The sequence below is a fragment of the Oryctolagus cuniculus genome, chromosome 5 (genome assembly GCF_964237555.1).
Source record: "Oryctolagus cuniculus chromosome 5, mOryCun1.1, whole genome shotgun sequence".
Lineage (NCBI taxonomy): Eukaryota > Metazoa > Chordata > Mammalia > Lagomorpha > Leporidae > Oryctolagus > Oryctolagus cuniculus.
In genome coordinates, this window is record NC_091436.1 from 84,425,816 (window position 1) to 84,439,563 (window position 13,748).

Sequence of the window (13,748 nt, forward strand, 5' to 3'; positions counted from 1 at the left end):
TTGGGAAAATTTTTAAGGAAGTGGGACTTTTCTATGGATCAAATGCTGTCAGGAAACAACAGCAATTTTGGGATCTCTTATCATAATAATTCATACCTATAAGGTAAGAAAGAATAAAGTATGACTGAAGTTGACTGGTATAGAATGAGTAACCACGCAGATCAGACAAAATACAGAAATATTTGATCATTTTGTGGTTTAAACAATGTTTACATTTTTGCCTGAATATGGTTTTCTATGAAATTGTGTATGTTCAACAGAAGAACACCATCATCAAGCTGTGAGTGCTAAAGCAACCCTTGGCCATGTGAGCCTGCCATCCTCTTGCTCAACTGTCTGTAGTAGAAAGTTACATTATATGGAGACACCACAGAAAACTGAATATAGATCTACCATATGACCCAGCCACCCCAATCCTGGGAATTTACCCAAATTAAATGAAATCGGCAGATGAAAAAGTTATCTGTACCCCCATATTCATTGCAGCTCAATTCATATTAGCTAAGGTATGGAATCAACCCAAATGTCCATCAATTGATGATTGAATAAAGAAATTATGGTGTATATACACTGTGGAATGTTCCATGGTTAAAAAAATGAAGTCCTGTCTTTTGCCACAAGATGGGTATGACTAGAAGCCATTATACTAAATGAAATAAGCCAGTCCCCAAAAGACAGATATAATATGTTTTCCCTAAACAGGGATAACTAATAGAGTACCTAAAAGGTAATGTATAGGAGTAAAATTGACTTTTTGATAGTCAATGATTGTTTACAGCCTTTGCATCTAATGTTGAGGAAGTGTTTTTTTCTTCATACTATTTGCTGAACTCTTTACTTAGTGTAGGGTTAATTCTATGAGTATAAAGTAAACTGAAAATAGGCCTTTGTAAGAATTAAGAGTTGGAATAGAAAAGGAAGAAGGAAGAAGTGTGGAGCATGGGTGGGAAGGAGGAAAGGGAGAAAATATCACTATGTTCCTAAATCTGTACATATGAAATACATGAAATCTGTATACTTTAAATAAAATTGTTCTAAAAAGAGAAAATTGCATTATAAACATGAATCCCCTCTATGCTCTCTTATGAATTCTGACCTTGTAGGAACTTGAACCTTGTAGGAAATAGAATTGATACTTCAAATTTGCCATACTGGGCAAATGTGGTCCCACGATTTCATTAGTTTGTTTCTGCTGCTCTAATTTTGAGTGTGGGATTTGTGCTATAATAGTTATAAAAATTATTATAATAGTCACCAGAATAATAGCTGTCATTTATTGTATCTAATGTGTACCAGACAGCAAATTAGGTACTCTATATTTGGAGTTTCTTTTACCTCTCCACAAGCACAATGAGGTAGGTATAATTATAATAATGAAGGTGAAGTTCTGAGAATGACATCACTTTCCAAAGGTCACACACAAAACGAGTGTCAGGGACACTATACATTTCCACATTTCTCCAACCTCAAATACCATATCATTTCTATGGATAAATGTCTCAAAATCCTGTTATTTTCTATTATCAAAACAAATAGAGAACGCTAAAAACAACAGCAGCAATAGCATCAGTGCTTTTTGAGAACATTTCCTTCCACAATATTGGCGTTTTATTTTTTTTTAACTTCAAATTTAGTGAACTACCTGTTCTTTGCATAACGTTCTTCCTGTCATCACCTTATTCTTTCAGGTGATCCCAATCAGTTGGCTTAGAATGAATGCTTCCTTCCCATTTTTCTTGTCTTACTGGTTAGTAAAACTTTGTAACAACTTTCTCCAAAACAGCGAGGAACCCATCTATGATGATACAAATCACAAAGAACAAAATTCTTGCCCTAAGTAGCATCAGAACATTGCCCTCTCTTCTTGTTCCTTATGGTATATAGACTGATAAGCTGTGGAGACCAGGTAAAACATAGTGACATTTTGGGCAGACAATGCTTTTAGATTTACCTTTGAAAGGAGGAAGGGAATATCATTATATTCTTACAATTGTATCTATGAACTATTTTGAATCTATTAAAAACTAATTTAGGCCGGCGCCGCGGCTCACTAGGCTAATCCTCCGCCTTGCGGCGCCGGCACACCGGGTTCTAGAACCGGTGGGGGCGCCGGATTCTGTCCTGGTTGCCCCTCTTCCAGGCCAGCTCTCTGCTGTGGCCTGGGAGTGCAGTGGAGGATGGCCCAAGTACTTGGGCCCTGCACCCCATGGGAGACCAGGAGAAGTACCTGGCTCCTACCATCTGATCAGCGCGGTGCGCAGGCCGCAGCGCGCCAGCCGCGGCGGCCATTGGAGGGTGACCCAACGGCAAAGGAAGACCTTTCTCTCTGTCTCTCTCTCTCTCTCACTGTCCACTCTGCCTGTCAAAAAAAAAAAAAAAAACTAATTTAAAAAAATTTTAAGTTTCCCCTGGACTAGAAGATGTCATTGAGTCAGCAAGGTTTCTCAGGAATCCACTTACCAAGGATATTCTTACAAATTTACCCCAGTAACCAAAAAGGTCCATGACTACTAAAAGGAAGAGACTATAAGGCTTTACCACTTTCCCATACAACCTTCTTTGGGTGGTAAATCACTGAGAGTCCTCTAGAATTTTGAAGACATGGCACAGGAGGAATGAGAGTATATTGGATAATGGGTTAGGGTGAAGAGGGCCTCCATACTCTCAGTCTTGCAAGGATCTAGTTCCAGCTAAAGGAGATCCACAGGTTCTAGGAGAACCAATGCCTGAATGTGACCCTAAGTTTGGACAGAACAGAAAAAGGAAGAAGGATGGGAGGTGAATTGTCTCTGACTTTGTGCAAACCAAGCAGCAGAAACAAAGAATTATTTGTATTTATGTAAATGATCATCAGAGCTCATATTGATGTGTATAATCTTTACAGAGGGACAAAGCTTTTGGTATTTTTTTCCACACATTTTTAGCCCAGCTGTTACCCACTGCTCCTTGTTCCAATGTCAGCACTTCTGTCCATGGCTTGAGCTCCCAATACATTTGACTATATGACTCCAGCCATTGACAAGGCTTCTCTCACTTATTTCTAGAATCTATGAGGAACATTTGCAAATTCCACAAGCCTAAGCTGCCTGTCTCCTGTGACTTTCCGATCCCTCACCAATTTCTTTGTTTCCTCACATTGTTGCCCCCTTCTTCTCAATATTGCTTCCAAGTGTGGGTACAGATGTATCCCTCCATTCTCCAAAGCACAGCTAAGACCAAGCAATCATGTTTAACCAAATCTTCTACTGGTGGCTGAGGAATTCCCAAAGGGAATTAAAGCATAGAATGGTGGAAGATTCCTCAGAAATCTGAAAACCTATCTACTGTATGACCCAGCCATCCCATTCCTGGGAATTTTCCCAAAGGAAATGAAATCAGCATATGAAAGAGTTACCTGTACCCCCATGTTTATAGTAGCTTAATTCATAATATCTAAGATATGGAATCAGCCCAGATGTCCATCAACTGATGACTGGAGAAAAAGAATGTGGTATATATACATGATGGAATGCTACTCAACCATAAAAAAGAATAAAATCCTGTCTTTTCCAACAAAATACATTAAATTCAGATCATTATGCTTAGTGAAATAAGCCAGTCCCCAAAAGACACTTATCATATGTTCTCTCTGATTTATGGTAACTACTATAAAGAGTACAAAAAATATAATGTGTGTGAGTGAAATTGACATCTTGAGATTTGATTATAGTTTATAGCCCTTGTCTATACCCCTCAGGAACAGTGGCATTTCTACTTTCTACTTGTTGAATTCCTCATTTAATGGAGGATTAAATTTGTGATTATAAAGCAAACTGAAAGTATGTCATTGCAAAAATTCAAAGAAAACTGCGAAAGGTTGCAGGAGAGTGGGAAATATCATCATGTTCTTAAAACATATATATATATGAAATCTGTTCTCTCTTTATAAATAAAAAATGCTAAACAATTGACATAAAATTAGGTTGTGCTCAAAATTCCTAAACCATGCCTCCTGAGGATCCTGCATTAACTTCTTTCTCCTTACGGTGTGGCCTGCTTCCCCCATGCCTGTACTAGATGACCCTGCCTCCCCAGTCCAAGTTCACAACCCCTTAGAGGCTTTCTCTTTGCTTAACCATTAAGCCAAAAAAAGATGTTTTTTTCATAGGAAAAAAAGACAATTTTCTTTTATAGTAGAACTCTAATAGAAGAGTCACACTTTTATCCCCAACCATGTCAGGGAAATGGGGAGAGGGGTCCTTTCTCAGGAAAGGCATGCTCTTAAATAAGGTATACACAGTGTGTTGTTGACAATAGCATACATAATGTCGCCTCTCTTATTAACAAGAGTAGTTGATTCTGTTAGATTTAAAAAGAGATAGTGGCTCCTAACATCCTCTTTAATGAAAGAAAATCTCTATGGGAGATCTCTTGGCCAGTGTAACACCAAATTTCTGACATTATTGTGGAATTACATCAGTAAGTAAATAAACAATAACATAAAGGCCCTGTTTTTCTTGGTGCAAATATTGAAACCCCCTTGAGCCATCCTCGATCATGCTCTGTATGTGCCCATGGACACTACAGAGGCACTGGGACCCAGGCATGTCACCACAGTGAGATTAGCACCACTTGAAGCTGTTGTCCCTTGTTTAAAACTGCCACCTCAAAACCTCCTTTTATCACTCAGCCTCATCTGACCCCTGTGTTCTGCCAGAAGCCTTTAAATTATTAAGCAATTATCCCTGTACCTCATGTTTCTTTTACTTCTTTATGAAATGAGCTTGGAGCTGGGTTTTGTCAATTTCATTTAGTGTGGCTGTTTATTAATGCTGTAAGTGACTTCTTGACTCTGAAGAGCATGTTAGTTTCTCATGCTCCTAGGTCACATTTTCCTTGCTGAGAAGGTCATTTCCTTGTATTTACATGACTCCTTTCACATACCCTCTGGCCTTTCTCTGTAGGATTTTGCATCCTGACCTAAACAGTTACAGACAGGGTCAAAGCCCCCTGACTATTCACAAGAAATCCTCTCTAGATATCCTCCCACCCTCACTTCCACTCCCATGGTCACCTCATGCTGCTCACTTTCAATTTCCAGATATCTGGATGAGCCAACATAGTGGTATGACAGTTGTCTATAACAATAGTACATGATCTTCTGACATTTGAAGATAAAATTTTACTACATTTGCATACCAGTGCTACAAAATGTCTTTCATCAGTTCTTTCTCAGTGTATAATCTAAACACCCCATTGGCTGCATAGTCTCATTGAGTTCTATGTGTTTGCCTATTAAAATCTGCTTTCCCTTTCACAACTATCACCTTTGCTTATGATAGTAAATATTTTAGTTTATCACCATCTTAAATGTAACATGCTCACAAATTGCTGGTGTGTGGGAAGAGACTTGAGGTCAGCAAATCAGGTTAAAATCTATCATTTAGTCTCATGGCTTGCAAGCATAAGTTCTTCACCCTCCTCTAAACCTCAGTTTCCTTATCTGCAAAGAAGGCAAGTACTAAGGTGTGTTGATGATAATTATACTTGAAGACAACTCACATGACATAAGGAAGTTGAGCTGAACTATGCTGAAGCATTTTTTTAAAAGATTCATTTATTTATTTATTTGAAAGGCAGAGTTACAGAGAGATAGAGGGAGAGAGGGAGAGAGGGAAAGAGGGGGATAGAGAGAGAGAGAGAGAGAGAGAGAGAGGTCTTCCATCTGCTGGCCCACTCCCCAGGTGGCTGTAATGACCAGAGCTACACTGATCTGAAGCCAGGAACCAGGAGCTTCCTCTTGGTCCCCTATATGGGTGTAGGGGCCCATGGACTTGAGCCATCCTCCACTGCTTTTCCAGGCCATAGCAGAGAGCTGGATCAGAAGTGGAGCTTCCAGGACTCGAACTGGCAACCATATGGGATGCCAGCACCATGGGTGGCAGTTTTAATCATTATGTCACAGTGCTGGCCACAGCATTTTTACATCGAAAAATTTAGTATGTGCACATGGGCAACAGCACACTCATTCTTTAGCCCTCTTGAAGTTTGTAACATGCTTCCTTCCAACAAATCTTAGTCAACTGTTCAGAAAACGTTCTTCTCTCCCAACTTGTGCCACAAATTCCATTCCTAATGTGATCCAAAAGCCGTGATCATCACCATAATTTTTGATGATAATTTTACACACCCACTGTGTACCAGGTACTGCACTACGCATGCAAAGATTTTATCATGTGGTTGGAGTCCTCAAGGATAATATATTTTAGATGACAAGATAGAAAAAGTTAAATGAGAAAACAGCAAAGCAAAGGAGGGTAAATTTAGTGTAATCAGATCAATACAGCAGATTAGAGCTACTAGAAATTTCTATGGGATTAGGGGTTTGTGGCACATGATGCCAATTCCCCCTCTTTCCCTAGGGAATTCATCCCATCTCTCATTCTCAGCATTTCCCCTGCTTCCTGTTAGTAATAAGATGCTGAATTTTTTTAAAAAAAGTTTTTGAAAGGAAGAAAGAGATACTAAAACTCAACATGTGCAACCAGGACCCAAGTATCTGTTGTATCACAAGGTATGTATTAGCCAGAAGCTGGATCAGAAGTAGAAGAGTTAGGACTCAAAGTAGGAACTCTGATATGGGATGCAGTTATCCCAAGTGGCATTTAACTACTGTGCCAAAAATCTGCCTCAGACTCTTGACATTTGGCTGGGATCAGACACTCAGAGAGAGGACATATTTCCTAGGCCTTCTTTGTTGCCCATATGACTAAGTCCTGGCCAATGAGATGTGAATGGTAAATACTGTGTTTCACTTTCAAGCCATACTCTTTGAAGGAAGCTGCTTTGTTTTCAGCCTTACTACAGGCTAGAATGTTGATCTGTGCTTTTGTCCTTCCTAAATCTCTCACCATGTGAATGAGTAGAGCAACACAATGGAAGATCTCAGAATATTCTATTAGACAAGAGTGGCCTACCCATCCCAGAATTCTTGCCTACCTCTAGAGATTTTAAAAATTCTGTAGAGAAAAACAAGTGCCTTACTTGAGTCATTGAGTGCTTTCATCTCTTTATCATAGTGGCTTAATCTGTACCATGTGAAAAACGATGCTCTGTAATGACATATCAAAGGGTGACTAGGATTTACATTAAATGGCAAGCAAAAAGTAAGAGATGGAAGGAGAAAGAAAATAATAAAAACAAGGAAGTGGTCATAGTGTATGATATGCTTTGGAGGGAGTAGTTGATGGATCAGTTTTTTTGAAGCTAAAGGTAGTTCAAGGTGGGTTTGAGTCATGCTGTGGGAGCACTTGAATAAAAGCTGAATCAAGTAAAGCTAAATCCAGGTTTTAACAAGGTAACCTGTCTGAATGGTACTTTGTGTCCACATGCAGCCTGCAGGCACCCCACCTAGGAAGGTTAAGGAAACGTGAGTTTGGGCTGGAAAGGAAGAACCAATTGTGGAGAGACACTGGGTAGTCTTTGTGACTACAAAGGATATATGAATGTGAGGATTCCAGTTTGGATGGCTAGTGGACAGTGATACCACAGAGAAGTACCTAAAATTTGTATATAAAGAAGACTTAAGTTTCATAGACCCTAAGATGATAGCACATCCACAAGGAAATAGCCATCCAGCAGAAATACAAGAGTAAAGCTCTGGGACCTGTTCAAATTGGAGACATATTGATGTCAGAGGAGAAGGGATGGAGAGGTACATGGAACACAGGAAAAAAGAAGACTTTCGACAAAATACATATTACTTGACATGGGAGTAGATAACAGAGAAAGTGACTATAGAAAACGAATAAACTTGGCTCCTGGGTTCATGTTCCCTTTATCTGTATATCCTCATATATCACTTTACGTAAAATCTTTCTCTTAAAATCTGTTTTTTATTTCTCTCTGCTGCCAAGAAACTCATCACATCCTGCCTTGATTTACACAAACTCCCTCTCACTGTCCTCTTTCTCATGAGTTCCTCACTCCAGTCTTTGCCAAATGTTACTGCCAAGTCCATTTTCCTTTCCTGCTGTTCAGACTATGCTTCTCCCACTCTGCTTTGGCTTCTCTTCACCTTCCAGCCTCCCCACGACTCTGCACCTGCTTGCAACTCTTCCTCATCCTTCCTACAGCCCCCATCCCACACCCAACTCTCATTCTGTCTTCTGGCCCTTCATCTCCTCTGGCATCTTTAGCCACCAAATTCAGGCACTCAGAACTTCAGGCCAACCCCTTACATCATCCTCCCACACAGACCTCCCAATTTGTGCCCATCAGCACAGCTCTTATTCCCGCTGCAAAGAAACCCAGTGTCTCCATTTCCTTTATGAAGCTTGTGAGCTCAAATAACCACACGCTGTGTGTTGCTTTCCCCTGGAGTATACAGAAGAGTATTGCTTGTATGTACTCTTTCCTGTCCCTAATATCTCTAGGGTCTTATATTGTTTGTTCTGGAAGAACATGATTTCATTATTGTCAGTTGATTTCTGTTCCTTGTAAGGCACTTATTGGTGTTTCCTTGGGGTACTACATAAATAACACAAATCTCACAATGCCTCTTGGATGAGAGGGCTTAAACCCAACCAGCTTGTCCAAAAGCACCTTGAGTTTTGTCTCAGTAGTGACTGGAAGCAAAACATCTCTGTCAAGAACAGGAAAAGGATTAATGTACAGAAAGGGAGTTGTGATGTTTCTATTGTCCTCAACAAATAATGCTCAGGGAAAAAAACAAATATGTATTCACATGAATATGAAATTCAGTAAGCATTATAGATAGCTCAGTATAAACTCTTCAGCTATGGAACATGCCTCAAGGACACATCCCGCTGCGATCACAGACAGAAAGCAACAATTTGCAGTGCCACCTCTGAACTTCTGCTCATGTCAGTTTCACTTAGCAGCTAGGTGTGCTTCATTTTTGAGAGTTCTCACTATAGATCTTAAAGAATTGATCTCAAATGAAGTCTGCATTCGTAAATATATAGTTTGCAAGAATAATGAACTAGCATATATGTCTCTAAGAACATGATTTAAATCACTGCTGCTTAATCCTAGGTTCTCTTTTCAAGAAGAAAAAAATACTTGAATGCCTTTCATTTATTTAAATGTACATGGTATTTTCACAAAATGTAGAAGTTGAGTCTCAAAGAAAGAAACATTTGTTCCTTTGTGTGTTTTATTTCTTTTAAATGGTGAAAAACACTTTTGATATTCAGCATCCAAGTTTTAGTTTCAACAAGAATCAGAAAACTGTCAAACTATTTTTCATCATACAAAGGACTTGATCACAGATTTAAAAAAATGCACAAACCTCAAAGCCTAAATAACCATGTAACGGGTTCTATGTTTTTTGAGACAGATGGTGGATCACCACAGTGATATGTTATAATTCCAAAAAGACTGTCCTCCAGAATCTAACAAAAATGACTGAAGGAGCAGATTTAAAATATAAAGTGGGATCAAAATAGAAACATCACAGCAATTTTTAAAAGATCACAAGGACATGAACAGAGAACCTATAGACTATATTAGAACCACTCTGGAAAGAAATTAATTTTGAATTGAAACATTATGCTAACAGAAGGAAATTGGACTATATTTCAGCAAAATAAATACCATAAACTGCTTCAATCCTTGTCATGTCCAAGATTCTAGAAAATTGCAGCCTATTATGTCTGTTGATCATCTTATCACTAGCCACTGGCCTGGAAGTATGCCCAACAAGCTAGTCATTGTTAGGAACTCAATCTCCTTATCTCGTTCCCAGGTGCATAGCATGAGAGTAAATTAGGAATTAGTATGAAAGAAAATCGAGCTCTCATTGATAAGGACTTGCATTCCCAGTAGGACTCAAAGGAACCCAGGTTAGATTAAAACATAGCCTATCCTGTCTGGGTCAAAATCAACAGTCGTAGTTTGTCAAAGGCCAGTATCAAAAGAATTCCAATAAGGTATGAGAAAACATGGTGTAGCAAAAGAATCAGAGTTCTGACTTCAACACTGACTCAATGATATGTGTTCTCAGGCCATTTACATTATTTTGTATAATAATATGTGCTGATACATATACATATATATGGACAGAGAGAATGCTATCAATTATACATCATATATATATAATGAAAACATACATGTATTACTATTACCTGCCTCTGCCTACTAGGCAGCCTCATTTCCCATCACTCCTTTCCCCTTCTCTACACTTCAGCTCTGCCAGACTTCTGTTCCTTCCTAACTCAGAGCCTTCACACCTGCTCTGCCCTCTAGTAGGCCATCTCCTCTTTCACCAGGGTAACTCCTACTTAGGTGTTAAATCTCATTTAAATGTCATTTTTCCTACTACACCTTCAATAGAAAAGGGCAGGTTTCATGCCATGTATTCATGCTAGTTGTTGTTAACTGTGGTGTCTGTGTCCTAGTTCAATGATAAAATCCAAGAGAAGAGGGTTACCATCTTTTTAATTTTTTACACAAACTATGTTCCCGGTGATTAGCACAGTATCTAACCCATAGGATTAGCTAAGTCAATTCAATGCTTGTTGGATGAATGAATGGTTCTCTTGGTTCTTAATCTGAACACTTTAGAAAATCCTGCTGCTGCATGTGCAGAGATGGCTTAATGTCCAAAAGGAAGGCCTCTTTCTGATGCATTACTGTTTGACTTTATTTGCCTCCAATGTCCATCCAGATGCAAACTTTATGGTTTTCCATGAGAGTATTTTAATGACCAAGATAAATTGCATCCTGGATTTGAAGAGAACATAATGGGTAGAAGATGCTTCTGGCTTAATCTGCCTGAAGAGGGAAGTGATTGTACCCATTAGTATCTAGTGGTATGCAATGGAGACTTCAGGGACCATGGCAAAGGAACTTCTCCTACACACAGATTATGACCATGTGACAAATGACAGCGGGTATTAAGGAGACTTGGAGAGATTCATGGAGACCTGGAACATATTATAAACTACTTGACAAATAAGATTTACTAATTGTTTTAACCAAATATGGTATGATTATAGTTCTTAAGAAAGGAGTCCCTGGTCTTGGGAGTAGGATGATTTCACAAAAGGCCATCAGGGTGGGTTTGAAGCAATAGAAGGTTAACATACAATGATCTAAGGTAAAGTGTACTGATGTCAAAGTGTACTGATGACTTCTTGTGTTAGATATTATAAAGACTAGTTAAGTGAGCCTTGGCTCCTCATAGGCAGAAACACATCAGACATTCCTGATCAAAAGAGCATTTCTGAGGGCTGGTGCCGGGGCTCAATAGGCTAATCCTCCACCTAGCGGTACTGGCACACCGGGTTCTAGTCCTGGTAGGGGCGCCAGATTCTGTCTCAGTTGCCCCTCTTCCAGGCCAGCTCTCTGCTGTGGCCCGGGAAGGCAGTGGAGGATGGCCCAAGTGCTAGGGCCCTGCACCCCATGGGAGACCAGGAGAAGCACCTGGCTCCTGCCTTCAGATCAGCGTGATGCCCAGGCCGCAGTGCACCGGCCGTGGCAGCCATTGGAGGGTGAACCAACAGCAATAGGAAGACCTTTCTCTCTGTCTTTCTCTCTCACTATCCACTCTGCCTGTCAAAAAAAAAAAATTAAAAAAAGAGTATTTCTGAGTTTTTACAGTATTGATATTCACGTTTGGCTTCATTTTTAATTATTCAACACCAGAAAATTTTGGGAAATATTCTCCTCCTTGGAGAATCATAATGTGTGTAGCACTTTGCTGATGTTAAGAAGCCCTTCACTAAAGAAAGTTCACTTCACTTGACCATGAAAACTTATTTTTCATTAAAGACTAATGCATTGATCAAGAAGGTTTAGTAAGGCTGCTGTATCAAAATCCTTTAAACTTTAGTGACTTAAAATAGGAAGATGTATTTCTCACTCATACTAAACTTCCATTGTTGGTTGGCTGGAGACCCTGTGCCACATGGTCCTCACTGTGGGATCCAGTGTGTCAGAGCAGCCATCTTGTGAGCACTTCTACTTGCTTTGGCAGACAGGTGAGCTCTAAGTGTTTTCACAAATGTTCCAGCCTGAAAATGACTCAAAACTTCGGAATTTTGGCTCCAAATTCATTGATGAGGACTAAGTTACACCATCACTTAACCATGAGGAACTTGGGAAGTATTATTTTACCCTGTGTCTGCAAGCGAGAAATATTCTGTGAGCAGTGCTAATGACAAATAACTCTGCTAACCTCACTGAACACTAATATGTATGGAAGTACATTTGGGACCTACTGTTGTTCATGGTTTTTAAAACAAGGACTGACAATCACTACTATTCAAAAATGTTCAGTACCAACGCTAAAAATTACATGACCATACATATTAGGTGGAAGAATGTGAGGATGGATTTTTTTTTATCACTGATCCGGGGTGGGGTATAAAAATGAATTATTTTGGAAGATTTTATAAAACCAACTTCCTTTCACTTAAAGTTCCCAGTGGAATTCCTACAACACATAACAAAATCATTTTCCAGCCAATTCTTCACTGCTTCTCTCAAATACAAATGCTACTTAACAAAAAATAGAGAAGATTCATCTAAAAACCTATTTCTATGCTACTAGCAGGATGTATACAATATATGTCCATTTATAATATGCAGTTAATTTTATCATCAATAAATTGCATAATAATAGTAAAATTCTGGCATTGAACTTATCTACATGGAAAAAAATGAAAGTAAATTTTATGCTTTCATAACCTCTAATGGTATAACTAGTACTCAAATAGTACTTTATACTTTGAGTTTCTGTGTGGGTGCAAACTGTTGAAATCTTTACTTAGTATATACTAAATTGATCTTCCATATATAAAGATAATTGAAAATGAATCTTGATGTGAATGGGATGGGAGAGGGAATGGAAGATGGGAAGGTTGCGGGTGGGAGGGAGGTTATTGGGGGGGAAGGTGAAAGCCGCTATAATCCAAAAGTTGTACTTTGGAAATTTATATTTATAAAATAAAAGTTTTAAAAAAACTAATTTCTGATAAAATTGACTGAACCAAATTACCTCATGCCCTAATATCTTGATAGCTTGTCATAACTGTATCACATACTGACACAGCACAAAAGAGTAATGATGTTCAGAAATAAGTAACTTGGTTCTGAAATATTATCACTTGCATTCTAAATACAGTGAGGACATTTATCTGTGGTAAATCAGAAGTTCTTAATCCAAAAATTATTTTTGAAAAGGGGGATGGTGATTCAGAGCGTAAGTGCCACTTGGGACACTCACATCCCATATTGGGAGTACTTCGTTACTTTATTTCTGATTCAGCATCCTAGTAATGTGCAATGAGGCAGTACTTGGGTCCCTGTAACACAGGAGAGCTGGCTTCAACCTGGCCATTCCTGACTGTTGTAGACACCTGGAAAGTACACCAGTATAGAAGATCCCTCTAACTCTCTGTTTTTCTACCTTTCAAATAAAATTTGAAAAAAGAAAAAGCTTAATTCAGTATTTCTGTGAGAAATATGGGGTGCTTTAAATTCACATAATTTCCTTGTTGACCTCCAAGCTCCCTTCCAGTTCCTCAATAGTTCTCATATGAAACCATAATTAAATTACCTAATATGTGAAAAAGACCTTGAGCAATGATTGGTATGTAGCAGTCATCAAATGTTGGCTCTTATTATTTTTCATGTTTTGCAAATGATGCTTTGTAAGACACATGCCCTCCAGAGATTCTAAAATGTGATTCATTTCAGTAAGTTCAATCCAGTTCTCCGGCGGAGTTTGGTGGGGCGTGAGC